The following is a 14,411-nucleotide window of genomic DNA, read 5'->3' on the forward strand; positions in this document are numbered from 1 at the left end:
AAACCCATGGAGGCTTGCAAAACCTTTCATTCTGTAAATAATAGGTTTCTTGAGCCACTCATCACAGTCCTGAGCATCATCATGAACTTTAAAATCATGGTCAAACCATTCCACTAGGCCAGGGGTCGGCAACCTTGAACACTTAAAGAGCCGTTTGGACCCGATTTCCACAGAAAAGAAAACACTGGGAGCCACAAAACCCTTTTAACGTCTAAAATGAAGAGAACACTGCATATATTGTTTTTTTACCTTTATTCTATGTATAAAAAAGAGGCTGCGGCTCCGGAGCTCCGGGTTGCCATAACCTGCACTAGGCCATCAGATGGTGTATGATTCAATTAATTAAGTAATTAGTGTAAATCAACATTTGTACTGTCTTTCATGATAATTGCAGATTATTACATTCCTTTCATAATGTTTGTTTACACAGACATTTTGTTTAGTTGTGAATATATAAGCATATATAATAAATTCAAATTTGGATAATGATTTTATATATATATATATATATATATAGGCAAAGTTCCAGCTTTACTTGTCAGTTTTAAAGCAAATAGAACAAGCAGGCACCTTGATTCTTTAAGCTCTGCTCTTAGATCACAAACCTGAGAGAGTATCAGCTTTAGTGTTTTTTTAATCCTGGTGTATACAAGATGCTGGATACAAACTTGAAGATGAATATGGCCCAGCAGGCTGAACCATAATTCTGTTTTCCGACTGACTTTATAAACTCGAGCTTCTTGTGGTTTGTGAATATTGTGAATAGGCCTTCAGCCAGTGGTGTCCTTTATCCAATGGTGACTGTTTATAAAGTGTTGTTGAATGGGGTTGAGATGAACACTTCTTTGAGGCATTTAAATGGTTGATTTCCTGAAGGATTTCACATCACTATTCAGGTCCCTTTGTCTGGAGGGTTAATGCTATGGTCCAGACGAATCGGCCTCAGATGAATCTCTGACAAAAAAAATGTTAAAATTTACAATACGTTTTTTTGGCCATCTTGAACAGACAAATTAATCAACAAAATAAATTATGGTTGAATTAAAATAAACTGTTCACATTCAGGTATAAAATTTAGCAATATTATTGATAAAACATGGATACAGCTTCAGACTTTTGTATGATAAATAGCAATATGTGTGGAAATCAATAAAAATAAAAACAAAAACTGACAAGTATTAAAAAATCAATGTGTATTAATTTACTCACACATAAATACATTATAAATATAAAATATACAAATGTACCAACTTTTAATATTAAATATATTAAGCAATCTACTTCTGATAAGTAGCTAACTTCTAATCCTAATAATATAACATTAATGAGTAAATTTGTCAAAAATACACTTGAATTGTGTAAGAAAGAAAGAAATTGGCAAACATTTCACATTCTTTGTATAGCAGTGCATTACATTATGGACTATAACCAGTCAGGAAGTAGTGATATAAAGAATTTACTGTAGATTCACAGGTGGCTACAGTCTTCAAACACTGTGGAAAATAACATTTTGCTTAATTTTTCCTTTAAAAAAGTAAAAGAAAAGTTAGTGTTACACTATTGTTTTTATTCAGCTTCTTCAAGCGTCGAAAAGATAAAATTCAAGATATAATTTGTATTTCTTAATTTTGTCACTTTAGTGCCCAATTTCAATCATGACATAATCATACTTCTTTTGTAGTCCAAACTAAATGTTGCGGTTCATTTAATTTCACCAATCAGAGCCAAGCTTTTTAAATCGACAGGTAATTGTCCAATCGCACGCTGGCATATAAAGTATATGACATAAATTACCTCTCATAGACAATTTTAGTGCCGACGGCATGATGACGTCACGGCGCCAGCAGGAGGCGGCCAATACAAACCAGCACAAAGTCGATTCACAAGGAACACAAACATCATCTTGTGATGGAGTACAGGATCTCATTTTCAATGTTCTCATACCTACTGCCACTGCCAGAAGAACAAAACAAATCATGACACAAAGAGCACAATTCATATCAGGTAAGAGTAAAGAAACTATTGTCTTTTGTTGATATAGTTTGCTTAACTGTCTAAAAATGTTCATACATGCGTACCTACACAGAAATTGGACAACAACTGAATTGCTATATCATGTAACGCTAATGTTTTAGTGTGTAATTTAGCTAACTGCTAGCTAACGAGCAGACACTAAACATAAAGAAAACTGTTTGTGTCGTCTTCTTTTCTGCAGCTGTCATAAGTGCAATTGTACAAACAGAAATGTAGCAGTGAACAGACCCATGTTATGTGTCAGGTCTGTGTACAAGTATGTGCATGTGCTAACGTTTGCCATGTTAGTAGGCAACCTGAAGAGCAGCTCGTAATGTATTGTAGTGAGGTACTTTTCTCCTGCACCTTAGCCCCGCCCACAAAACCACCACAAGCTTTAATAACTGAAAAAGGCAATTTTATTTATGTAAATGAAGTTGTATTATGTTCTCTATTTCCACAACAATTTGGATGCCTCCCTTCCCATGTCAAGTCATTATGTAACCTCTTAGCTTCCATTAAATATCATTTCCATTGGTTGGACATAAAAAACCTTTTTTTCTAAATATAATGTTTGTGTTCATAAGAACAAATAAATGCATGTTGAATTGGCATGAGGGCAAATGAAGGATGGCAGATTCTTATTTTTTGGGTGGAATATACTTTTAATTGGTGTTTTATGTTCATTCAGCTCAGTCTGACAACTATAATGCCTTTCTTTGATTGATATATATTTATAGACATTGCCAGATGTGTACAAAGACTTAATTGTAAAAATGGGATGCTTTCAAGAGAGGAGAAGACATCTGGCAGACCAATACACCGCAAGGAAAAATCCTATTAAGGCTGTAAATGTTTATGATTATCTTTCATTCATGATTGTTGTACTGTTTAACAGCAATATTTTGCTTGCCTTTTTCCCTCCTTCCTATTTGACTTACCTGAGGTGGGATAAAATGTAATTTTGTAAATGCACATGTTTTTAGGTCACAAGTACCTCAAAATCTCAACCACAACTGCAAGGATCTCAAAATGCAGCTAAAGTTGCAATGGGAGAACCAACTTAAAAGAGACCTCCAGATGTTGCACAGGAAGAAAAGAGCTCCTGTTACCTCCACTCCATTATCTGATGAATTGGATGATACTGAAATTGACTTGTTTCAGAACAGAGACAAATCAGAATATCAAGGAACAAAGCAGTAAGCAATATTTTAATTTTATATTAAATAATTAAAAAGTGAAAGGTATATTTCTCTCTGATTTATTTCTTTTTAAAAAGGCAAGTTAACCATTGTTCCATTCCAGGTGTCTAATTTCAGATTTTTTATTCAGACTGGAAACATGTTTACAGTGGTCATATGATGCTATTTACAAGGATCATTATTATGTGTATTAGGTATATATATATATATATATATGTTATGTTATGTTTAATTGTAAATAATGTTTTAAATTAAATTGCTGTTGTTCGTTAGTTAAAGCATAGGTTTAAATTTTTTTAGATTGTGCACTTGCCTATGCTTACATGGAGTAAGTCATTGGTCACTGTAAGCATTTCTTCCAAATGTAATTTTGACTTTCGTGATGGGAGACAAATATTTAACTGAAGCTGATATGAGGCCTCATGTTAATGCACAGAGAAACTGGTAACCTAAAAAGGTAAATTTAACAAATAATTATGTTAATAACTAAAGGTCGGCCAACAGTGGATTTTATGGATACCGATCGCTAGGTTGGATCATACTTCCTGATAGCCGATTTAGCAGCGATAGTTTTGGATACCGGATAAAAAAATTAACCCAAATTATCCATGTAAAATAAAAGCTACTGAACTTTATTTTTTTTTTTTAAAACCAGTGCTGAAGAAAAATATTTTTAAATTAAATTAACTCAATTTTCTTGTAGAGCTTCCTTGGATTGTAGCATCTCTTAAAAATGTCTTAAAGGCAATGAAATGAGGCTCATCTTGCAGCTCAAGTTAAAGCTCGAGTTCTGGAGAGCTATGTCTTCCTGCATCCCCAGAATTGGTCATTATTATCAAAATGTAATAGTTGCAATAATTTATTTTAGTGGTCTCATTCTGTATTTCATAACAGTCTTGATTGTTTCTTGTTCTACCCAGATTGCCCTCGCTGATTCTGATGTTGCCAGCCCAAAGAGGATGTTCAAAAGACTCAACGAATCATGAGTTTTTCTTTTTACCCAAGACCTGCTTACATTACTTTTTGAAAAAGAAGTTTTTGTCAGATGCACACTCACTGGGAAATGTGGTATTCAAACCTCAAAGGACCAGTTGGACCCTCACATGGTCAATGTGCTCATAGGTATGTTTAGTTCCTGTAAAACATCTCAGTTTTTTATTACTTTGATCTTCTTACATGTAAAGTAATTTAACATTTAAAATTCTTGTACATTATTATACAGTAATTGTGGGCTGGGTTCTTGTACTTAAGCCCAGTTTATCAGCTTCTCATACCTTAAAATGTTGTGTAGACCTCATACTGGTTCAGCAAGACTTAATGTTTTTGCTATTTTTCAAAATATATAAACTCCTATTCTATATTTACATTATTTCATGTCTAATCATGTTAGAATTAAGTATTAAAAATGTGTGCAACGTAGAACATTTCACTTTATCGTCTTGAAAAATTTGAAAATTCAGAGAAATATCATTACTTCATATTGTATTGCAATACAAAGTAAAAAAATAAGTGGTAAACTTTGCTTTTGTATTTAAAACGTTTCTTTTTATCTTTTTACAGACACTGTAATAAAAGAATTTCCAAGTACCACACTGTCTGAGGCGCGAGTCCTCATTCACAGAAATTGTAACAATGAGGCCTGTTCAAAGAAAAGTGGCCCTGCACCGCGAGGATATGGTTGATTTATGTTTGTTTTTTAATAGTGTCCGTTCTACCACTGTTTTTTTGTTATTTGCTTGTTTTTTGAAAATGCACTTTGCTTCTGCACTTAGTTTTTTAGTACATTTCAGCTGTTTGTGCAGAAGATTACTAAATTAGTAGTATTAGTAAATTAAAGTTTGAGTTTTCTAAGACTGTGTGCATTTGATAAAATTTTGAATGTTTTGTACTAAAAGGTGTATATTGCACTGTATTTTATACAATAAAAATATATATTAATATAATTCTGAATGATTTATCAAATCTGTTCTGCTAATACAATCATAGTTATGATGTAAATATACTGGGAACACATTAATTTGAAGCTTAAAATATATTTCAACTGTACTTTAAGTATAGAATTAAAGTATATTATAAATATAATTTAAAGAAGTACACTTGAATTACACTAAATATACATAAAGTTGTTCCATTTTAACACAAGTATATTAAATTAAATTGCAATTACCTTTAAATTTATCTTAATCATAGCTTAATCATTTAATATACTTGAAGTTGTTCCAAAATAACATTTAATAATCACTTAGTATAGTATAATAAAAATATAATAAGTGCATCCAAAAAATTACAACTTAAGTACATTTCTTTTTCACCTGGGTTACTAAGTGCTTTGAAGTCTAAAGCAGGAGCAGATGTGTTCAACTTTAATGTGTTTTTAAATGTATTTTTGGCAAATTCACATAACACACAAAACACAAGTTTCAAGCTCAACACTAACAAATTAATGAATAGAAACCACTTTTCGTAGTTAAGCCATCAATGTCCTGATCCGACGAACACTGCTTTTGGTTTAGACAAACCCAAGTCCCTTTTCACAGTTTTTCTTATTTGCTTTGGAGCGTTTCTCAGATCAGAAATTAAAGTCTCAAAACTACTTGTTCAACCTCTACATCATTGAGTCATTTTTGCTCATCATAAGTACTTTTCTTGATGCTTTGTTCAAATTGTAAATGCATTTGTACATAACTTAATCAATTGTGTACAAGTGTTTGCTGTTTCCTACTTTATTAGTTGTTTGTTGAATGTTAATCAAAATATACTTGTTTCACCTGAATAGTTTTAACCCCCAAAAAATCTCAGCATCAGTTCATTGCATAAGTCATTGAATGTCATCTAAAGTTTCTATTAAACTTTTACTTGTAAATGTGTTGAATTGATGAATTGTGCAGCTGAATCTTGAATGTCACTAATGAAAGCGAGTGAACGGCATCAGATCAACTAGTTCTCTAAAACAGGTCAAAGGTGAATTGTGTAAACCTTCGATTGGAGAGTGAATAGACAGAGCAAAACAAAATTATAAATTCTAAAAATGGATGAACTAAAGAAACAAATGGACACTAGTACAGTACAGAAAGTGTAAATCCTGTTGGGTCTCTTGCAATCAATATTAGTTTTTCTCAGTCACTTTGGCGCGTTTCTCAGATCAGAAATAAAATAAGTCATTTGTGCTCATCATAAGAACATTTCTCGTTGTTTTGATCAAATTGCGAATGCTTTGGTACATCATTTAATGGATTGTGTACAAGTGTCTGCTGTTTACTACATCATCAGTTGTTTGTCACGTTGATGAAAATTTATTATACTGGTTTCACCTAAATGGTCTTAACCCCCCAAACATTTAGGCATCAGTTCATTGCATAAGTCATTGAGTGCAAAATGGTTAAACCAGTTGTCAAAATTTGTCAAGCTCTTCTTCATAGAGTTCTGAAACCTTTTTGGTAATTGTGTCTTGAATTGATGAATTGTGCAGATGAACCTTGAATGTCACTAATGAAGGGGCGTGATCACTTAGATCAACCAATATTCAACTAGTTCTCTAAAATAGGTCAAGGCTGAATTTCGTGAACCTTTACTATAATTGGCGAGTGTATATAAAAAGAGCAAAACATTTACAATTGTTAAAAATGGATAAACAACTAGGAAACAAACATGGTCGAGAACCAAGCATAAGGATGCATGCTGGAAGGGTAAGGAGGCAAAATAGAGGAAGAGGAAGAAGAGGTCAGAGTCAAACACATTCGAGTTGAAATTAGAGCCACTATTGTGGACCATGTTGTCAATCATGGCCTTACAATAGCTGAGGCTGGTTGGAGGGTACAGCTGAATATTAGACCAACTGTGTCTTCAATATGTAGCAACTACTCCACCCCTTCGAAACGAATTTAAAGGAGAAAGAAACCTGTTCAGAGCACGGGCCCAAAAACGAAACCATTCAGATGGCTAAAAGGTACAAAAATTTATTGCAAAATAGGACAGAAAATATACATAATTAAACACCTAAAATAATTGATACCAATAGCTCATCCAGAATTAGTCCCAGCTCTCAAAGGAGGTTAACAGCCAGCTCAACTCTCTCGTTATGATGACTGCTTTCATTGTGTGCGGCAAACCTTTAGGCATAGGGACACATCCCTCTTACATTAAACACTCAAAAGGCAATAACCACAAAAGAAAAACACAGCAAATTTAAATCCCATACAAAAAGGCATGCACACACGCACACAAAAGACAAGCACCATGAGTTAAGCTAGCGACACAAGGCTGGGAAGGTATCATCAATACAAATAAAAAGAAAATACAAAAAACAAGGCCCAGGCCAACTGGACTCGTACACAAACAATTCACACAATACACGTGCTGCCACCATGCAGCACACTCCTGAGACCGGCCAACCAAGGGACCAAACAAAAACACAGAAACAGCAATTGAGAAATCTAAAACAGAAAAACAAAAAATTAACCACCACATCATATGGTTTAAAACACTAAACATTTAAAACCATGGTTACCAACTGCACACACTTAATTAAAATATTAAATAAATTTACCTTCATTGGCAGGGAGCAGATATAACAATCAGATGATGTTCAAGCATTTATCCAGATCTGAATCGAAACACATCCCCAAAGAGAGATACAAATAAAACCTTTCATGCCATCTTATTTAAACAAATAAGACAAAGCCCATATAGTTACCTACACCAGCAGCCGTCAACATACACAGTCAGCATTGCTCAATTTATCTGCATCTAAATAAATAAAAAAAAATTTCCCATACAATCAAAATAAATCCCTCAAAATAAACAAACTAAAGCAACAAACTTGGCCTACCTCCTCTAGGGTGACTTCAACCACAACCACAACCACAACCAAACAAAACAGCACTATAGCCCATGTGCTTTCAAAACAGGGCCCACATTTCAAGGCCTCTTGCCCAGTGCCTGCTTAAAAAGTCTTGGGATAACTAGCCAACCACACCCCCACTGGTGGGTGCTTGCCTGGCTACGAATAGTTCAAACATTTCGTAGAGAGAACAGGTATGTAATCCACCAGTGTGGACTGTGCTGTCATAGTGTGTATACATTCTCTAACACATCTAAGTATAAATGTATTGCATTAGTGAATTTCTTCCACACAGGACTGCAGGATTACCTCATAGGGGTGGCAGAGGACCCCTTTTCACACCCCAACAAGAGGAGGCTATTTGCACCATGGTCCGAGCAAATAATGCCATTAGGTGAAGGGAAATACAAAAGGCTGTTACAGAAGATTATAATGTATTTGAAAACATCCAGTCTTCTAGCATCTCAACTATCGATAGAGTGTTGAAGAGACACCACATGAGCATGAAACAGCTGTACCGTGTACCATTTCAAAGGAATGGTGACAGAGTGAAGGAGCAATGGTACCAGTATGTACATGTAAACCATCTATGGGCATACTTTATCTCATTTACATAAACTTCTTATAGTGACATATATAATACAGCATGTGTGACCTATGTACATTTGCTATAGCTGTATGGAAAAAATATCCAATTGGAGTCAAGTGAACCACCTTACAACTTTATATATGTGGATGAAACTGGCTTCAATCTGAACAAAAGCAGAAGACGTGGTCCAAATGTCATCGGCCACAGAGCTGCTGTTGATTTGCCAGGCCAGCGGGGAGGAAAATCACTATGTGTGCTGCTATGTCAGAGCAGGGTGTGCTATCTCATATTCCCCTTATAGGCCCATACAACACACAGCATCTCCTCACCTTCTTAGAGACCCTCTATAGGGCTCTCATCCCTGACGATGAGAGGGGTCCATTTTTAGATGATTTGCCAAAGTATGTGATACTTTGGGATAATGTGAGTTTCCATCACTCAAACACCATCAGGCAATGGTTTTTGACCCATAACAGGATGCTGATGTAATTTCTCCCACCCTATTCCCCATTCCTCAACTAATTTAGAAGTTCTATTCAGCATGGAGGTGGAAGGTGTATGATTGCCAGCCACATACACAGATAACCCTGCTGGCTGCCATTGATGCAGCATGTGAGGACATCACAGCGGAAGCCTGCAGAGGCTGAATAAGACATTTCAGAATATATTTTTCATGCTGTATTGCAAGGGATGATATCTTTTGTGATGTAATAAAAATCTGTGGCCCGACAGACTGGGACATCAGGGGTTAGAGACAGATTGCACTGTATAGTGCGGCATATGCAGTTCTGCCTAAGAAGTGTTTCCTATGTTTACCTTTTGGAATTTTTATTTGTCTTTTTATTTTCTATCACAATGACATTATATTGTAATTTTTTTGTCAGTCCACTGGTAAAGAACAATAAAAAAGTGTAAATTCTGTCCAGTCTCTTACAATCAATATCCCACATACAGTAATGTGTAAATTTGTGCTGTTCAAATTCATAGTTGCCACTTAGAAGAAATTCAGCCTCGTGCATTTTCAGTACTTGTAATCCCAAACATAGTTTACATCAGGAAATACTAAAATAAAGCATTGTAATATTGAAAAAAATGACTAAACATTTTGACTATCTTGCTCGTAAACAATGATGAAAGGACTTGTTATTTTGATGGCAAGGATATGTTCATTGACACAACTACTTACTTTTGAGAGAAGAACTAAGAATTTTGAGAAAAAAACTGGCTTTTGCAAGAAATCCAATGTATTGTGCTGTTTGTACACTTTGTTTTGAGAATGCACTTACTGATTTGCAAATCTTAAGAATGATTTGAGAAATGTTCCAAAGCAACTGAGAAAAACTGTAATCAAAAAATGCAATCAAATTAAAAAAATTGTACTGCTGAAATTCATAGATGACAAACAGAAGGAAGTCAAATTTTGTGCATTTTCAGTCACTGTGATCCAAACCATAGTTTATATTCAGAAATACTGAAACTGCGCACCGTCATACTGACAACACGACTAAATATTTTTATGATTTTGTTTGTGAACAATGAAAAAGGGACTTTTCATTCTGATGGGAATGAGATGTTCATTGACACAAATACTTACTTTTGAGAAAAGTACAGGCTTTTGCAAGAAATCCAATGCTTTGTGCTGTTTGTACACATTGTTTTGAGAAATGAACTTAATGATTTGCAAATATTATGGATGATTTGAGAAAATGCTCCAAAGCAGCTGAGAAAAACTGTAAGTCAGACTTTTTTTTAACCCAGACTGTGTTACAAAATAAGACTCACTGCATGCAAGTGCCTGAAAATCTGAATCAGTGTCTCTTTTAAATTAAGCTTAAGGTATCTTGGCTTGTTCTTTGGCTCACTCAATGTTCCATGTTTCTGGTAGCCTTAGTACAGGCAGATTTCCGCAGTGTCTTTCCTCATGGCTAAATGCTGATTGGTTTATTGACTCAATCTTTTTTTAGCAGATAGTGAAATTGCACAAGCAATAAAAAGCAGACTTAGTGATTCAGTTTTAATCATTAAGCTTTACCTCCCAGGTTGACATAAAAAGATTAATATGATGATAAACAATAATTGAGAAGTCACTGAAGACTGGAAAGCAGTGTACCTACACTTTATACTACAGAATCATCCTGTGTCAATGCTGATTTATAGGGTTTGTTAAAGAGTAAACTCTTAGTGCCGGTCCCAAGCCCGGATAAATTGGGGAGGGTTGCGTTAGGAAGGGCATCCAGCGTAAAACATGTGCCAAATCAAACGTGCGGAGGATCCGCTGTGGCGACCCCTAACGGGAGAAGCCGAAAAGAAAGTTAAAGAGTAAACCCCCTGCCCCTCCTACTTGGAGTCCTAATGATCTTCTGACACACTCAGTCTTTGATCGGCATAAGAGCAAGTGTTACTTTTCTTCCTTGGTCACTCGGTGAATTAAAAAAATGGGGGAAATGCTAACTGTGGAAGCTACGACTGGACAACATAATGAGAGGTTATTTTCACAACAAAAGGGCTCATCAGGCACACGTGCCCCATTCCTGTCACACTCTATTGAAGATATATTAAAAAGACCATCCTTTTTGGCAGAAAGGGGAATGCTGAAGATTGATGGTAACATGTCAGAAGATATTTGGACAACCAATGGAAAGCATGATCTCAAATCTAGCCATTATACAGGTGATCTTTTCCTGAAACTGTATACTATATTTCATTATACCTTTTTTCCTTTATACCAGTAAACTGTTTAATTTATCTGTTTATATATTATATTATTATTATTATTATTATTATTATTATTATATTATTATTATTATTATGCATAATATATTACTTATATATTTCTTCCTAACTCATACATCAATTTCTCATTATTATTGTCTGCAGTTTGGGAATTCCAATTACAGAGATGTTTGGGCAACAGGAACACTAGAACTACTATAACACATACTCTAACTACTAATATTTTGCATTATACCTGCAGACTACATTAATTATATCATGTTTAGTGCTGGGGATTAATTGTTAGAGTCTTAAATGACAGATTGAAAAGTCAGAAGATTAAAATTGGCCAAAAATCCAACTAGCTGGTAGATTTCCTAATATTCTTTAAAGTTTTTTTTTTTTTAACATCTTTGTTTTCTTGCACAGTGTGTCAGCTGGGTCACAGAAGAGTACGGGCCACGTTCACAGCTGATCAGCTTGAGGAACTGGAAAGAGTTTTTCAATACACTCATTACCCAGATGTTCATACCAGAGACTGGCTCGCCGCACATACCCATTTGTCCGAGGGGAGAGTTCAAGTAAGTCTAGACTGCAGCAAGGCATAACTTCTTCTGTCACACTAGAATTGAGAGTTTAGTTATGTTGAATAGATGTAGATCAGCCTTTATTTTGCTCATAGTTGATTTTCTTTGTTTTTACGTGTCTTAGTGTTACTATTACACTACTAATGAGCTATTGAGTAGTAAGTCCTAGTGAACTATTACATTACATTGTTTTGTGAGTTATCAAAATTACAATTCTGTGTGATATTTGATTTAACCATTCACATATATGGTGCAATTATGTACTGGATATCCAGATCTGGTTCCAGAACAGAAGAGCCAAGTGGAGACGGACTAAAATGCTGGAAAGAAACAGAATCCAGTTGGACCCTCCCAAAACGTCCTGTTTCTTTACACAAGTAAGCATTCTACTTAACCTGTTTAGATCAGTGCTGCTTGTATTTTATTACCAAAAGACAATTATTCCAATTTAGTGAAGGTTTTTCTAAAGTTTCATTGTGTGTAATATTTTGATGGTGCTTTTTGTGCATTTCAGGGTTCAAAAAATGTTACTACTCAAAGTATATTTATGACCATTTATGTTGTATATTAACTTTTATATGATTTGCCTGCTTTTATTGTGGTTACTCTCTGACTCCTCACCAGAAGCATCACCTGCCTTTATCATTTTACCCTCCTGTTCATGTGTCTGAGATCTGCACCCGAGAGGTGTACCCCGTTATTGGGTCTCATCAGTTCCATGGGCTACCATACCAGCCATGGTTCTCAAACTATAGACTTCATCATGCCCACACACACAGCAAGTGAATGTAACTTCATTTAATTTCCTGCTTTATTAAAATGTTATGCAAAGACAATATTGAGATCCAATATAGGAATTTTATTATATGCACAGCATTGCTTTGAAATGCAATAAACATCTGAACATCTGAACATCTGTGTGTGTGTGTGTGTGTGTGTGTGTGTGTGTGTGTGTGTGTGTGTGTGTGTGTGTGTGTGTGTGTTTTCAGCTGAAAAATGACTTGATAAATCATATTAAACTTTTTTGCAAAGTTAATCTAAATAATATGGCAGATTTTCTGGATATTGGGTTGTATTGGAGTGTGTGTGCATGTGTGTACTAGTGTGTGTTAATTTGTGTTGAAATGTTTGTTTGGGTCTCTGCTTGTGTGTGTGTGTGTGTGTGTGTGTGTGTGTGTGTGTGTGTGTGTGTGTGTGTGTGTGTGTGTGTGTGTGTGTGTGTGCATGTGCGTGTGCGTGTGCGTGTGTGTGTGTGTGTGTGTGTGCGTGTGTGTGCGTGTGTGTTAATTTGTGTTGAAATGTTTGTTTGTGTCTCTGCTAGTGTGTGTGTGTGCGTGTGTGCGTGTGTGTGTGTGTGTGTGTGTGCGTCTGCGTGTGTGTGTACTGGCAATTCACTGGCAAAAGTGGCAAATCTCCAAGGACTATAAGAAGGCAATTATGGCTGATGTATCAGATGAACCAAGTATACTTATATCTTCAGCCAAAAATGTCCAGTAAATGGCTACTTCTTCTTCATTTTCTTCTCCTCTTCTTGTTCTTCTATTTAGTATTCTTCAATAGAAGTAGTTTTCCACATTGCTTTTGTTGTTGACATTTCCAATTATCCCTGAATTGGTTTATTGCCCCTCTAATAAAGTGGCTTATCTTAATATGCGTAGGTCATGATAAGGTGATGATTAAAGCACATGGCACATTCACTTTACAACTAAACCATAACTTATTTTAGAAACGACAGCACGAGTTGAAAAGGAATGGTTCAAAAACTATAAAAGAGTGAACAAAAACAAAAGCATCATGAATATCAGAAAAGAAGCATAATCTGTTTCTGCATGACAAGGTTTAGTTGTTCCAAAGAGAACCAGGCTACATACCAGTCAGTTCCTTGTACACTTTAAAAAACTCTGGAGTGAAGACCAAGGAGTAATTTTGTCAAGATTTAGGAAATGATGAAAGTAGCTTCAGAGATTCTTTCAGTAGAATATTTGAGCTACATGACATGATTTTTTTGTAAATGAACATAAAGATTGTAAATACATTTAGATTTAGATCTTTCATGTTCAGTCTACTATGTGGTTGAGGAAGTCAACACCCGAGGTAAATTTTATTGATACCAAACATTTACTTATACTATTATTAATTACTTTACACATTACACTGAAATTTATACTGAAACTGTAAGCCAGTGTGTCAAACTGGAACAGGCCAAAGGGTGTATGTGTTTTTATAACTGTGGTCTTACCTTGACATTACTACTCTTGTGTTCAACTTTTCACCTCAGCCTTATCAACATTTATAACTAACTGACACTGGAATGAACTCTGTATTACCTCGTGTTTATCAGTCCTTATGCAATTAAAATGCATGGAACAAGACTTGACTGCGGTTCAGCTAGAAGTTATAGTTATTTTCACATAAGCACTTCTAGTCTATTTTTATAATTATTGTTAAATATGTGAACACACTGTTTA

General features: G+C 35.0%; 1 long non-coding RNA gene across 3 annotated transcripts; it reads left to right on the forward strand.

The window, feature by feature from the left end:
• The first annotated feature begins 1,862 nt into the window (after positions 1–1,862).
• Positions 1,863–5,158, forward strand: LOC310719220. 3 transcript variants are annotated; one of them, XR_014531382.1, is made up of 4 exons: positions 1,863–2,004; positions 2,764–2,861; positions 3,000–3,212; positions 3,919–4,231. It is a non-coding gene; the product is annotated as an uncharacterized lncRNA (long non-coding RNA). The 3 variants fall into 3 exon arrangements; XR_014531383.1 differs by adding an exon at positions 4,776–5,158 and having other exon boundaries at positions 1,864–2,004; positions 2,764–3,212; positions 3,919–4,337; XR_014531384.1 differs by lacking the exon at positions 2,764–2,861 and having other exon boundaries at positions 1,984–2,004.
• Positions 5,159–14,411: the final 9,253 nt, after the last annotated feature.

The sequence above is a fragment of the Silurus aristotelis genome (genome assembly GCF_946808225.1).
Source record: "Silurus aristotelis genome assembly, chromosome: 24".
Taxonomy (NCBI): Eukaryota; Metazoa; Chordata; class Actinopteri; order Siluriformes; family Siluridae; genus Silurus; species Silurus aristotelis.